Source organism: Ambystoma mexicanum, chromosome 5p, assembly GCF_040938575.1.
Source record: "Ambystoma mexicanum isolate Mex_15411 chromosome 5p, UKY_AmexF1_1, whole genome shotgun sequence".
NCBI classification, from domain to species: domain Eukaryota; kingdom Metazoa; phylum Chordata; class Amphibia; order Caudata; family Ambystomatidae; genus Ambystoma; species Ambystoma mexicanum.
Window position 1 is genome coordinate 269,728,689 of NC_090930.1, and position 14,546 is coordinate 269,743,234.

The following is a 14,546-nucleotide window of genomic DNA, read 5'->3' on the forward strand; positions in this document are numbered from 1 at the left end:
TCCATGGTCCCCGATGCTGTACTTCCTCACACTAGAACCATTAGCAATGTGCCTGAGACAGCAGTATGAAGAAATAGGGGTCTATACTAATGGGGAACCGCACTTGATATCATTGTATGCAGATGATATGTTGCTATACCTGAGGTACCCAGAAGAGAACTTGCAATACATCCTGGAGGTGATGGAGCACTACGCGACTGTCGGGCATAGCGGTGAACCCCAAAAAATCTTGCATGTTCCCCTTCGGGAGGTACAGGGAAGTCCCACAGGAGAATTTACCGGTTTTGCACATAGCTTGGGAGACCAGAAAATTCAGGTTCCAGGGGATTAACATATATCACACGATCGAAGACGAGCACAAATATAATACAGAGAGAGCAGTGGAGGGAATCGAGAACAGCATGGGGTTCTGGGCAAAGCTTCCCCTGGCCATGGCGGGAAGGGCGGCCTTGCTCAAGATGGTGGTCCTACCTAGGCTAGTACATTTTTTCGTTAACATCCCACACATGTTGCCCAAATGGTTTTTTATTAAACTCGAGAGTGTAGAGGTTTTTTGTAGAACAATTCCAGAAATAGTGGCCCTATAGAAACTGCAGAATACGTATGACAGAGGGGGCATAAACCTGCCGAACTTCGAGATATACCATTGTGCAGGGCAGTTGCAATATGTCGCTAGGTGGCTGTCGGAAGATGAGACAGCAGAATTTAGATTGCTGAAGGATGAATGTGACCCTTATTTCCTAAAGGAAATGATATGCAAGGGCGATCGAAATTGCTGGAACTGGGCTGGAAGACATGGCACAAAGCGTGTTGAGCTATGGGAAACCCGACCCCATGCTCCCCGCAGGCTCCACTTGTTGCGCTATGCGGGGTGGATGAGCAGCTACGGAGAGGGATCTGCAAACACTGGGAGCCGGTAGGCCTAGCGACCCTGGGGGATATATGGCAAGAAGGGAAGGCATTGGACTTCCAAACGATGGTGGACAAGACTGGAGTACACATGGGGCAATATATCACATATACTAGAATAATTAAACGGGTGAAAGAAACGTGGTCCGAAATAACAGCAGAATAACCTGACACCGCCATAGAAACAATGTATGATATCTCAGAGGGAGGGCATGAAACATCCCGGATCTATGAACTAGTGACGTCCAGAGTGGGCAAGGAGTTACTCCAATTGAGACGAGTCTGGGAGGAGGAGCGGGAGAACCTATGCAAGACGGCCAGTGGTAAAGAGCTCAGATATCACAAAAAGGTGTCTAGGAATGCCAGACTGCAGCAGATAAAGTTAAATGTCACCCATAGAGCATACATGACCCCCAAAAAGATCGCCAGATTCAGAAGTAAAGAAGAACAAAAATGCCCCAAGTGCGGAGAGGTGGATGCTGGGATGATCCATATGTTCTGGGCGTGCCCGGAAGTGGGAAAATTCTGGGAGGAAGTTAAGCTACGACTATCTGAAAAGGGAATCAAGCTAGATGTGGAATCTATATGGGCATGCATGCTGGGGGGATTCACCAGACCACGCAACCCAAAACACGTTTGCAAACTCACAGACCTGGCCTACATCCTGGCCAAAAGGAGAATAGCCATGAGCTGGAAAGCAGCCCACAGACCCAGACTAGAGACTTGGTGGCACGACCTCCTGAAATGGGCAGAAGCCAAGACAGTGGTATGTTATGAGGCAGCCAGAAGAGGGGAAGATAACGAAGTGGGACCTCACGTAGCATGGTGACAAATGGTAGCCACATTGTCGAGATCCATCCATGCTAATTCTAGTGAATGACACGTCCAAGAACGGTGAAGGGGATTAACCCCAGAAGAAGGGTAATCCAACGAATTGAGGTGGAAGCTCGAGTTAAAAGGGAGGGAGGTGGGAGACAGTGACAAATAATATGTAAATGTATGCTAAAGAAGCTTGAAATGTTGGGCGTGATGGTTATGTTTTGTTTGTTGTAAAAATCAATAAATTATTATTTTTTTTAAAACAAAAAAATACTGCTTTTCCCTTTCTTAAATGGACTGGCTGCTGAAGATTTACAAAGGCTATGCCTTGGCATTTTGTTTGTATTCCTCGCCCTTTTATGGATGTTGGGAAACAAGTCACATGATGATCAAGGAGAGGAGTTCACGGTCCTCTCCATTACTTTTTGCAAGGGGGTGCTGCCGCGGCCACCTGATATTGCTGCGGCTCACTTTCCACTGCACACAGGTGTCCTGTTGAGGAGGCGTGAAGTATGGAACAGTTGTCCTCTCTGGCTCCCTGCTCTGTAGTTTTCCATCTCATTCTGGCTCTTGTATTAGAGGTCCGACTCCTATACCTAAAAATCATGGACCAGACTGAGCTGGTCAGAACACAGTAAAAGAGATCGACACAGGATTGCTTGCTGGCACCAGGAAGGCTAGTTTGAGTTTGGGGCAGAGAAAACTGCATCCTTTGCGACCTGTCCTACTTGTTCCAAGAGTTACCAGCATATGGTGGTATGAGAGGGACAGGTGGTTTTGAGCCTCACTGCCTAATTATTACTCTCTTACCACCCAATCCCCTGGAGCTTGTGCACCAGTGTCATTCCCGCAATGCTCTGAGGGATGAATGTGTCGAGAAGGTTGTGGGCAAAGACCATCTTTCATCTACTCTGACTGATGAGGACCGAACCCATTCTACCAGCTTTTACTGCATGAATTAATGTGAGGAAGGAGTCAGGACCACTTCACGCAGTCAATTATGAAAAGCTACCAGATGAGCAGAATAAATGTGAATTCAGGGCCCTCTTATGGATAGATGTGCAGTGTGGGATGCTCCCAGCAGATTATTTTCAGGACTGTGAATATTTGTTTCCACTTCTACTTTTGTTTCTGGTTAGGAGAAACCGAGCCATGCCTTCTGATTGGGGAGGGGCAGAGCACCTATCAATACTACTGCATTGCAAAAAGGGCCTTAATGGTCAAGGTACAGTCACGCCCTACTATTCCAACCCCTTGTACAGATTGTCTTCAGCCTGCTGATCAACTGAAAATGCCTCCCTTGGATGCACAATTCTTTCCCTTCTGCGGTAGATGTAATTACTTGATATGCTTCACCGCCCTCTGTTTGCTATTGTTTATTGAAATATGTGCACTTTTCATTTCTTAATGTCTGCCTGTATTCACAGATTCTCTTCTCCTTTCATACGACCTCTCCTCTTTCTGGCAAACTTGCTCCCCTAATTGAAATATCAGTCCTTTACTGTTTAGGGCTTTTCCTGTGGGAAAACGGTCTTTGAATTTTGCATCCAAATGCAATTTGTCCTTATGGGTTCCTTAACCCATTTTCCACCGAGCAGCCCAGTCCAAGAGGATTTCATATACTGGACATCTGTCCAACTTCTCTGTGCACAAGCTCTTAAGTGTTTCAATCATAAAGCCTACCTGATTTTCCTACTGTGGGCTGGTCCTGCTCTACAGATTTTGTCCACTCCTGTGGAGCTTTTGTTTACCCCTTTTGAGAACTGGCTGCACTCTCCACTGTTTCACTTTGTGCTTTTCACCCCTTCTGGAACAGCTGTTGAATTTCCAGAAGGATTGTCATTTAAAAATAGATACCATTCTCCCACAGATTGCTCATCTTGTGAACCATCCTTCAAAGGGGACTCCACTTCATTTCACCATCGTTGGTGCCAGATCGCACACCAGTGTTAGATATTTTTTGCTGAATTTCAATCTGTTTTTACGCTTGTTGCTGAGCATAGTCCTCCATCAAGTAGTTGACCTAGAATATTACACTTTGTTTTCTCAACTTTAACATAAGCATCAACCGGGACAGATTAGTACCAGGATCCATGTATGACATTTAAATGTTGCCTTAAATGCTCCTTCGTGTCAACGCCCTCCTCGGATTTGTTTTGCCATCGGCTTCAGCCACAGAAGGGAGGAGCCGAGAAAAGGGCAACTTCAAACTTCGACTCAGTGATTTGCATTTTTCAGGGACGGTGATACAGCGGTATGTCTCACTCCTGATGTTTCAAACAGGAATTTATCGATGCCCATAACACACAAGATAGTGGGTACACGGGCCCCAAGCTTCACTACCCACCCAGTCCTCCTTCCATTCAGCAACTCCCCATCCCAACATTCCTTTTCAACCACCGTCCATCCCAGAACTCTGAACTCAATTTAACTATTTACATGTTTGCTTGCATGCTGGTAGTAGTAGGGCTGCCTCATACATAAAGAATATATACAACACCATAATTAACACACAGATTACAACATGTGCCGCACCTAGAACAATTTGTGAGGGTTAGCACATGCATTACACTTGAATATTTGTAAAGGGTTAACACAGTTGTATTGCGCTTAAAGAATTGTGACTGTTAATACTTCTATAGCACTTGGAACAACTGCGAAGTTTAGTCAGATCTCGGGGTGGACAATGTGTTTCAGTTGGATGGATTTGGGGGTGGGCAATTGTGTTGTACCCTACAATGTCCCTGTCCACTACGCTCAAAGATATATGATGGTTGTCTTTCTTTGCACTTAAAGATCTATGCATTAGCCAATGTAACACATAAAAGACTAATGCAGGTGTTATTGTTATTGCATTCAGATGATGTCTGACAGTAGCCTATTATAGAATTTAGACAATATAGTAATACAATAAGGGTGGCTGGTCTATTGCTCTTAGAGGATCAATAGTCCTATGATCATAAGACAGTATGGTAGCCTGTCTACCACGTATAGAAGATGCACCAGGATAGCCTCTATATTGCGCTTGAAAGACTTTATGGGGGTATCTGTTCTATAGAGCTTAGAGTTTGAGGGTAGTTTGTCTTTTCTCACGAACAATCTGACCACACGGCTACCTCAAAGATTGGCTCCATCCGAGCATCAAGGTACCTAAAAACATACCGCTTTGGTGGACATTGGCCGCAGGCACGGCTACCCATCCGCACGCGCTAGAATGCAGCGATGACCTAAAGCAAAGTTCAGGCCAGCTAGACACATAACGAGTCTCTTGCACTTGTGCACTCTCCTGACCTTCTTCAGCACCCATCCACATGCCTAAACTCTTGAGCTACTTACTGGAGACCGGCCAGCCCTCCTAATTCCTAATCTTAGCCAAATGCACACACGCATACTAAATCCTTTCTGAGAATGTTCCAATACCTTCATATAGGTCACTCCGAGGGCAGTTCCCCACCACAAGCATGTTGCGGCCTTATTAATGGGGTAACGCCTCTATATCAATGACAAACTACTACTGCATATAACAGACGGCTCTATGGGCTAGGTCGTAGAGTGAATCATCAATATTTTACAGTCTTGCAGCAATTACAAAAATAAAACACGCTCACATACAATTAGTTCACAATTGATTGTCATGCAAGAAGATCCAAGTTCCTGTAAAGCTTCAATATATTAATAAGCATACAAAATCACCTTTAACACCCTTGTCTTTCAATAGCTATTTCAGTGGATTGCCTTTCTCCCACAGATTCCTCATCAGATGTTCATTCCACCTTCCGCTGCTTTGAATTCTTTTTGGCAGGGGGCGTAGAGTACCTCAACTCTGCCGTCGCTCTCTTGTCACGATGCGGCGGTTGTCTACTCTGGGCGTGATGTTGATAGTCGTGCATATACTGCGTCACTACGCCCCTGTACTTCAGTTTCTTTTTTCAGCGCGCTCAGCACGCTGCTCATGGAACAACTCCCAAGACTTTTTTCAACCGACTAATTTGTCATTTGGGATTGGACATGGTATTGAAATTGCAAATGAAGTATCAGCCTTCAAGCGGTTCCAAAATGTCCCTCACAGACCCACACAGCATCTGCGTGTTTTGCCTCTGTGTCGATCATGTCACTGAGGACTGTGGTTCTTGTAACAAGATGAACCCAAAATCGCTATAGGAGAGGGCTGCAAAACTCGCGATAAGCTGGCCCCCATCTACATCTCCAGGCCAACCTCCCGATACGGAGGGGCTTATGCCTGAAAAAAGGAGGATGGGTATCAGAAGAAAGCAAAAAAGAGGTCACACTCTAGGAGCCACTCCTCTAACTCGCATAAAAACAAAAGGCATCCTAGACGCAGGCACGGGTTCCGATGAACCTGATAAAGTCGTCGGTGGGGCCTACATCCAAGGCCAAGTGGGAGGCTTTCAAAGAACAGTTGCTTGGCATGTTCCAGAAAGTGACTGCGGGTATGGGCAGTCCCTCGAAGCAGCAGGTTTTGGTAGCTCCAGTAGTGCCCGGTAACCCCGGCCCCAAGGTGACCACCGTGACATCGTCAAAGCCCTCGGGCTTGGTGCCGAGTGTGGCCGATACAGCCTCTGCACCAATTGCAGCCAATGCGCAAATGGTAGACAATGCGTGCCCGGCGCGATTACTACAAGTGCGCCCCTGGCATCGAAACGTCTTTCGGCACCGGTTGAAACTGGGCCATCGGTATCTGCACCGATAGCCAAACGTTTGTACATCCCACAGTCAAGAACTGAGTTGTTTGACAAAACGGCTACAGTTCTCGATGACAATGATGACCAGATGTTGTGTGGCTTTGACCCTGCTTATCTAAGTGCTGGAGGCAGATACTTTTTAGCTGACCAGGCAGATTTAGTCTCCTTAGCTGAGGGCCTCCACAGTGCCAGTAACTTGGACACCTCTCCTGATTTGGAGACGCAGCAAGCTCACCCTTATGGGCATGCAAATGCCAAGTATCGTGCCACAGTGGATATGGTGATGGATACCTTAGGTTGGAGTGCCCCAGCCAGACCTTTGTCAGGTTACAAACTCGCACTCTGGAGGAAGGAACCTCTACGGAAATGGCCATGCATTTAATGTGGCTATTGCCGACCCCATCGCCTACTTATGGCAGAGGCGATGCACCGGTCCCCCAGTGATTTCCAACTTCACAAAAATATTGGCCCGCTACGGGAGAGTCCGTTTTTCTCCACTCATCCAATGCCATGGGGGTTAGTGGTGCAGGTGGCTACTGTTAACACTAAGCCAGCCACATCTACATCTATACTCCCTACAGATAGGGAAGGAAGGAAAGAAGGTTAGCCAAGGTGGTGTTCTCTTCGGCACTATGTCCCTTAAGGTGGTTAAGGCGTTTGCAAAGTACACGTTTGGCTTGTGGAGGGCTTTCAAGGAAGCTGCTCAGTATGTTCCCAAAGGGGAGATGCGGGAGGGCTTCCAAAGGATTGTGGATGATGGGAGGTGGCCCGGCAGTCGTTGCTGACGGACCTGGACGGCGTCGGAAGATCTATGGGGTCAGCGGCTGTCTTGAAGAGACAGGCTTATCTTCACACATCTGGGTTCTCACCCAACCTCCCCAAAAAATTACTGGGCATCACTTTTGATGTCGAGCATCTATTCGGCCCTAAGGCTGAGTCCTTGGAGAAATTTAAGGTCTCAAAGCTGGCTGCCTAGTCTCTGTGCCCAGCTGTCCGACAGCTGGCTAATCCTATCTTTAGCTTTGTCTCAAGGGGAAGACGATACAGACGTTACGTCCCCTTTGGCAAGAAGGCTCAGCTCACACAACCCAGGCAGGGGCAGAGGTGTTTCCCGTGCTCCAGAAAGGGCAGTGGGTCCTCCCAGTGGACGGCAGGAGTGGCTGGGGCAGCTCCACCCTCAAAGCCACTTTGATTTCTCCCCCCCCCCCCCGTGTTTCCCCGGTTGGAGGACGGCTAGGCGAGCACTGGCCCCAATGGCGGCAGATTACCTACGATGCCTGGGTGCTCGTGCTCATCCTATAGGGTTACTGTTTGCCTTTCTTAAGAAGGCTGCTGGACAAACTACGCACTCCTCGTCCTCAGAAAACAGAACAGGGGCGCCAGGAAGAGCTGCAAGCCCTGCTTTTAAAGGGTGCCGTGGAAGAGGTACCTGCAGAGCAGATCAGGCTGGTATTCCTGGTTTCCTGGTAATCAAGAAAGGGGGATGACTCACTCCCATCTTGGACCTCGTGCCCTGAACAAGTTCCAGATGGTGGCGTTGAGAGAAATTCTCCACGCTCTCAGGCTTCAGGAATGGCTGGTTTCAATAGATCTTCAGGGCACATTTTTCCATGTGCCGATTCACCATAAACGCAGGAAATTCCTGAGATTCCTCATAGGGGACAAGCACTACCAGTTCAAGGTGCTGCCCTTTGGGTGTTCCTTCACTCCAAGGGCTTTCACCAAGCTATAGGTGGTAGTCGCGTCCCACCTCAGGAGATCCGGTGTTCATGTGGTCCCTTACCTGGATGACTGATCCCAGTGAAGTCGACCGAGCAAGCTTTGTCCCATCTCGAGGACACTTGCTCACTACTCCATAGAATGGGCTTCTCCCTGAACTTATGTCCCACACGACACCAACACAAATGCTCCAGATCATTGGAGTGGTCCTGGACACTCTTGTGGGGAAGGCCTTGTCAGGCAGATGGTTCAATTGCTCCAGTGCCACAGCACCTTGCTACCAGCTTGCTTCCTCTGCCTCGCAGGTCTCATGGTCTCCTGCATTTATCTAGTGCCAGAGGCCAGACTGCGAATGCGGTCTCTGCAATGGCTCCTGCAGGGTCAATGGTCCCAGTATTTTGGGATTTAAATGACATTCTAAAGGCGTCCAGGTCGGTGGCCAACCATCTCTCTTGGTGGGCCAGCAGCAAGACCCTGTTAGCGGGGAAGCTTTTTTTGGCCTCCATGGCCCCAGGCCAGGGTGGTCACGGAGGCGTCATTGAAGGGCTGGGGCACTTGCTGCAAGGCTTTACATGTGAGCAGTCTTTGGTCTGTGACTTGGCAGGTCATCAGCAGGGTGGCTTCCTAGGCCACCCCTTCGGCTTTCGGTAAACACTACTGTTTAGAAGCCGCCTCTAGGTCAGACGCAGCATTCGGGCAGATGGTTCTAAGAAACCCGTTTTCTTAAGGGGCTCCTCTCCACCCTAGGGCTACATTCAGTTGTAATCGCACATACAGTATGGAGGAAAGGGGACGGGACGTAAGAGTAATTAACAGTTGCTCTCCGTAGTGACTAATGTACTCTTAGTCCATAGTCCCCTTTCCTCCATACGTCCCAACCCCCCCCCCCCCAACCCCGCTAATAATACTGGTGTCATTAGGCAATGTCTATCATTGTCGACGCGTCAATGGGGACTGAGGAGTGTCACCGGTAGGGGGAGTCAGGCGAGCGCATGCTCCCAGTGCCACACCCCTGCGCACCTCTAAATTTAAATGGGAAGATGATTTTTTTCTGGTGAAAAAGGTTCCGTCTCCTGTCCCTCGCGAGGGAAACCCATCCAGTATGGAGGAAAGGGGACTATGGACTAAGATTACGTTAGTCACTACGGAGAATAACTGTTAATATCTATTTCATTTCTAAAATTCATAAACTCTATCAGACTTTACCTTCCTGCAGACCGATCATCAACAGCATAGGATCGCTCACAGAGCCAATTTCAGAATACATAGATACTTACAACCTTTAGCTGCAGGACTTTCATCATTCATACAAGACACAAAACATGTGATTCAACAGATGGAACTGGTCACATGGGAGCCTAACTATAGGCTAGTGACTCTAGATGTGTCTGCATTATACACAAGTATTATAAACAAGAAAGTTATAGATGCCACCTGTTACTTTCTAAAAACAAGATCGGTGTCTTCATCAGCATAACCTTATGCTCACGGAAATGCTCCATTTCGCACAAAATAAAAATATTTTCACTTTTAATCAATTCTATCGCCAACAGCAAGGAATAGCATGGGCGCCAAATGTCCACCTTCTTATGCTATTAAACCCAGAGGAATGAGAAAGTGTACACATACTCAAGACAATTTGAATAAACTTGTATAAAATTCAATATCATTCCATTTTAATCAAATTCATATTGACTCTAACAAAAATGACACTCGGCAAACGACTAATATGGGACTCATCTATAGTGACGTGATGCAAGCCTTTAGTCAATCAAAACCCTTTGACTCGAAAAGAAGGGTCCACTTGCACATGTTCGATAGGTCCCTATACATCAGGAAAACCGCATATCGTGCGGAATTAAGAAGGTTAGCAAGGCTTTCTCCGTCTGTCCGAACGGTTCTCACCAAAAGAGCTCATTTAACATACAACAATTGGCGCTTGGAATACCGAGCAACCTTATATCAAAATGATGGTGTGCACATGTTAACTAAGTTAGCATAAAAAAATAAATAAAAAATGTGGGCCTCACTAAATTAGGCAACCAATAATCACCAAATGGATATGCAATCTTCAGTGGTGGAAGTACACCAGTGGGTGACCCACTTCAAGCAGTTATATGCGCTACCCCTTAACTCTCAACCTTTGACTTCACCCCGGGGTAACTCAAAGTTTTGGTTGCAATTGGACCTGGTCGACATAAAACAATTAATCATGACCTCTAGTAATTCATGAGCTGTGGGCCCTGATGGGATATCTAGCTACATAATGAAAAAATATTTGGAAAACTGGGGCTCAATTCTCTTCAAAATATTCTCAGCCATTAATCAACATCAAACATTACCAAAGTCTTGGACTGAAGCAATCACAATACCTATTTATAAAAAAGGTGATCGCAAATTACCTGGGAGCTATCATCCGATTTCACTGTTAGATGCTCTGAGCAAAATATTTTGTAGAATTATTCTGAAGGACCTCAATAAGTGGGTGTCCGATAGTCAACTCAAAGATCCGCTCCAGTCTGGATTTGCAAAAGGAATGGGAACGATCCCTAACATCATGGCCATTTCAATAATTCAATCAAAACAAGTGGATGGTGGCTGTCCATTGTACTTAGGTTTTATTGACTTTAAGTCAGCGTTTGACTCGATAGACAGATCAATACTTAAGATAAACTTAATTAGATAAACTTACTTAGATAAACTTAAGCAACATCGTTGTCCTCCATCCTTAATGAATTTGGTGATGCAATTACATTTGAATACCTCTATGCGAGTGAAACTAAATTTGGAAGGCAAATTGTCACCCCCAATTTTAACACACAGAGGTGTGAAGCAGGGCTGTGCCCTTGCGTCATTTCTGTTTAATTTCTTTATTCTAGATTTGGATCCTACATTGACGAATTGTACTACTGACGCGCCTCGCGTTGGCCACCAAAAGATAGCATGTTTATTATATGCAGACAATTTGTTCTTGCTTTCTCAGACACCCATTGGCTTACAAAATATGCTGAAACAATTAGAAATCTACACAATAGCCAACAATTTAATTGTGAACACCGCCAAATCGCAAATTTTAATTTGCAATAAAAACTCAAAGCAACATAATTTAAGATGGTTTTTACATCAATGTGAGCTCTCAGTAGTTTTAAGATACAAGTATCTGGGAGTCTACATTGAACATCAAAAAACTCTAAAAATTCAAACTTGTGAGATTAAATACAAGTTAGGACCTTTGAGCTCACAGTCAAAGATACTTCTAAGAAAATTTGGGAAGTTTTCACTAAAACATGTTCTAGCCTTTTACAAATCGAAGGTAGTTCCGATTATATTGTATGTGATCGAGGCTTTTGCCCCGCAAGGCCGTTGGTTTTGGCATGGTTGGGAAGCAAAATACTGGAAAGCAGTTTTAACATTGTCGCCGGGACACCCTTGGCGTTACTGCGATTTGAATTAGGTTTAGTATCTCTGTACTCCCAAGTATTATGGAAGCAGTGTGGCCTGTTGCGAAAATTATTAGAAGGGTTGGAGAAGCCATCTCTCTTGAATGTTTTAGCCCACAATATACTTTGAAGGGATTGTGTCCTCCGACGTATTCCTTATCTTTGATAGATCATCTCCCAGCTTGCTGGCTTCGGAAAATATTTTTAGTAGAGGGCGCTGAGCGTCGACGTCCCTCGAGCCGATGTCCCTCGATAGCCTCTGTATCGGCGCCAACGTCATCACGCGTATAAATAGACTTGCGCAGCGTCCGTTGCTCAGTTCCGTTTTTCCGCGCTTCGTGGGGCCTCGGAATATCGTTGCTCAGTTCTTCAGTCAGATATACTTCATTATTCCTAATCAATACCGACTCGAACTCAATGGCTTCCTAACCCGAACCGACGACTCCACGGTCCTGCTTCAAAAAATGTCGAGACTGTGTAAAGAAAATGTCGTTGACGGATCCTCACAGGATCTGTTTGTGGTGCCTGGGAATCGACCACCATTGTTCTGAGTCCGAGGACTGCATGTCCATGACGGTGAAAGCCTTGAAGGAGCGTAAGGGGAAGCTCAAGAGAGGTAAGGCAGTTAAAACTTCTTCGAAAGTTTCCTCGGCGGAGTCGAGACATTAGTCTCCTCGCCATCACAAAAGACATTCTCATTCTAGGTTTTGAAGCAGTTCCCATCACTCTTCGAGATCTAAGCATTCAAAAAAGAGATGTCCAAGATCCCCTTCCTCGTCTTCCTTTTCCCCAAAAAGGGTCTCCTGCCCCACAAAACATAGCTCTCAGGCTGAGTGGGAGGAATTCAGGAAAAAGATCCTGAGCGTCTTCGAGAAAGCGGCCTCGACCCCCTCGAAGACTGCTGAGGGTGATACCCTGGGTGAAAGACCCGAAAAATCAAAATGCCGCGAGTCGCAGCACTCGGCGAAAGAAGCCACTCGAGAGCGTCACAAACCCTCGAGTAAAGGCAAAGTCGCGTCTTCGACGCCGTCGTCGAAGATTCCTTCGACGCATAGATTGACGTCTTTGACGCCGTTATCAAAGGGTTCTTTGACGCACAGGTCACTTCGACGCCGAGAAAGGTCAAACCCACGGCCACTTCACAGCCAGTGGCCATACCCAGAGCCTCGATATCGAGAATGTCGTCGACAACCTCGAGTAGAATTCCTATACTCTCGAGTTCATCGAGGCCTCTACCACCTTTCTCGATGGCTTTGAAGCCTTTAACGTCCGCGTCGACATTTTCTCAGCCAATCATGACGAATTTGGCCCCTTCTGCTCTGGAAATGGGATTTATACCATTTTCAAGACCTGATCACTCCAGAGTCTTATCTATTTATGAAGAAGGGGAGGATTCGGATCAGGAAAGACCTTTTGAGTTGCAGGGATCTGCAACTCCTGTACCAGAGGAATTTGCCTCTGAGGAAGGTAGGTTGAAAGACCTTCAAGAATCCTTACAGGAAGCAAGTGGGTTGGACACTTCCCCAGAAGTGGAATTTGCCAGACCAGACGCATGGGAACATGCTGAAACTCCTTATAGAACCTTGATGGCAAGGATAATAGAGTTTATGGGGTGGTCCACACCCTCGCCTGCTTTTCAGCAAGACGACCTCAGTCATCTTGGTCAAAGGTCCACAGGAGGATCCTGTGGTGCCATTTCATGCGGCATTACAAAGGAGAATATTGGCAAACTGGGAAACACCCGAGGTAATCCCGGCGGTGAACAAAAAATTATCAGCTAAATATAGGGTGTCTTCTGCTGACCCTGAATATTTATCCAAACACCCAACTCCGGAGAGTCTGGTTGTTCAGGCAGCTACTTCATCAGGTAGTAAATCGGCTTACCCTACTGTTCCACAGGACAGGGATGATGAGAGATATGACTCTATGGCCAAAAAAGTATTTTCTGCATGTAGCATGGCGTTGAAATCCATCAATGCTACTTGTACGCTCGCAAGGTTCAGCCACACACTTTGGGAGTGTGCTTCATCAGCGGCTGACTGCCTCCCGGTGGGAGAAGAAAGGGGAGCGTTCCTAAACATCATCAAGGATGGTAAAGACGCTATGTGCGAATCCCTTCAAACTGGCATTGATTCTGCTGACAGCATCAGCAGGGCCATGGCGGCAAGTACAACAACCCGGAGATTTGCTTGGTTGCGAAAGTCTGGTTTTGCTCCAGATGTGCAAAGCAGACTTTTGAATATGCCCTTTGACGGCTCTTCTTTGTTTGGTAAGAAGGTGGATAACAGTTTAGAAAAACTACAAACATCAAAGGCTGCAGCAAAATCCCTGGGAGCTGCAATCCGTCAGACACCATATCGCCCCTCAGGAACCTCGTGGAGAGGTAAGTCCTTTCACTTCTATTCTGCATTCGGAAGAGCCAGAGGACAGCCGGTTCAAAGGGGCCAGAAAAAATTCACCCGAGGTGGACGGGGTAAAAATACAAAAGCCGCAGCAGGTGCCTTTTTACCCTTGGCATCTGCATCAGCCGCCTCCAAACCGCTCTGAGGACTCTCCTCACAAGACACCAGTAGGGGGCAGGTTAACTCAACATCTGACGGAATGGCAGGCTATTATGTCAGATGCTTGGGCATTGGAGACAGTTGCCCAAGGTTACTGCCTGCCTTTTCTAAGCATCCCTCAGAGTCATTCACCGGGGAACAGCTCTCTGAAAGTTCCAGATCCGTTCCTCTTGCAGGAAATTGTAGACCTGCTAGAGAAAGGTGCTATAGAACCAGTACCTGTAGCGGAGAGAAACAAGGGCTGGTACTCTCCCTACTTTCTCATACCGAAGAAAGACTGAGGACTGAGACCTATCTTGGACTTACGAGAGTTGAACAAGTTCCTCAGGAAGGACAGGTTCAAGATGGTAACTCTCTCTCAGATCCTTCAGGCCTTCCAGCTCCAGGACTGGCTG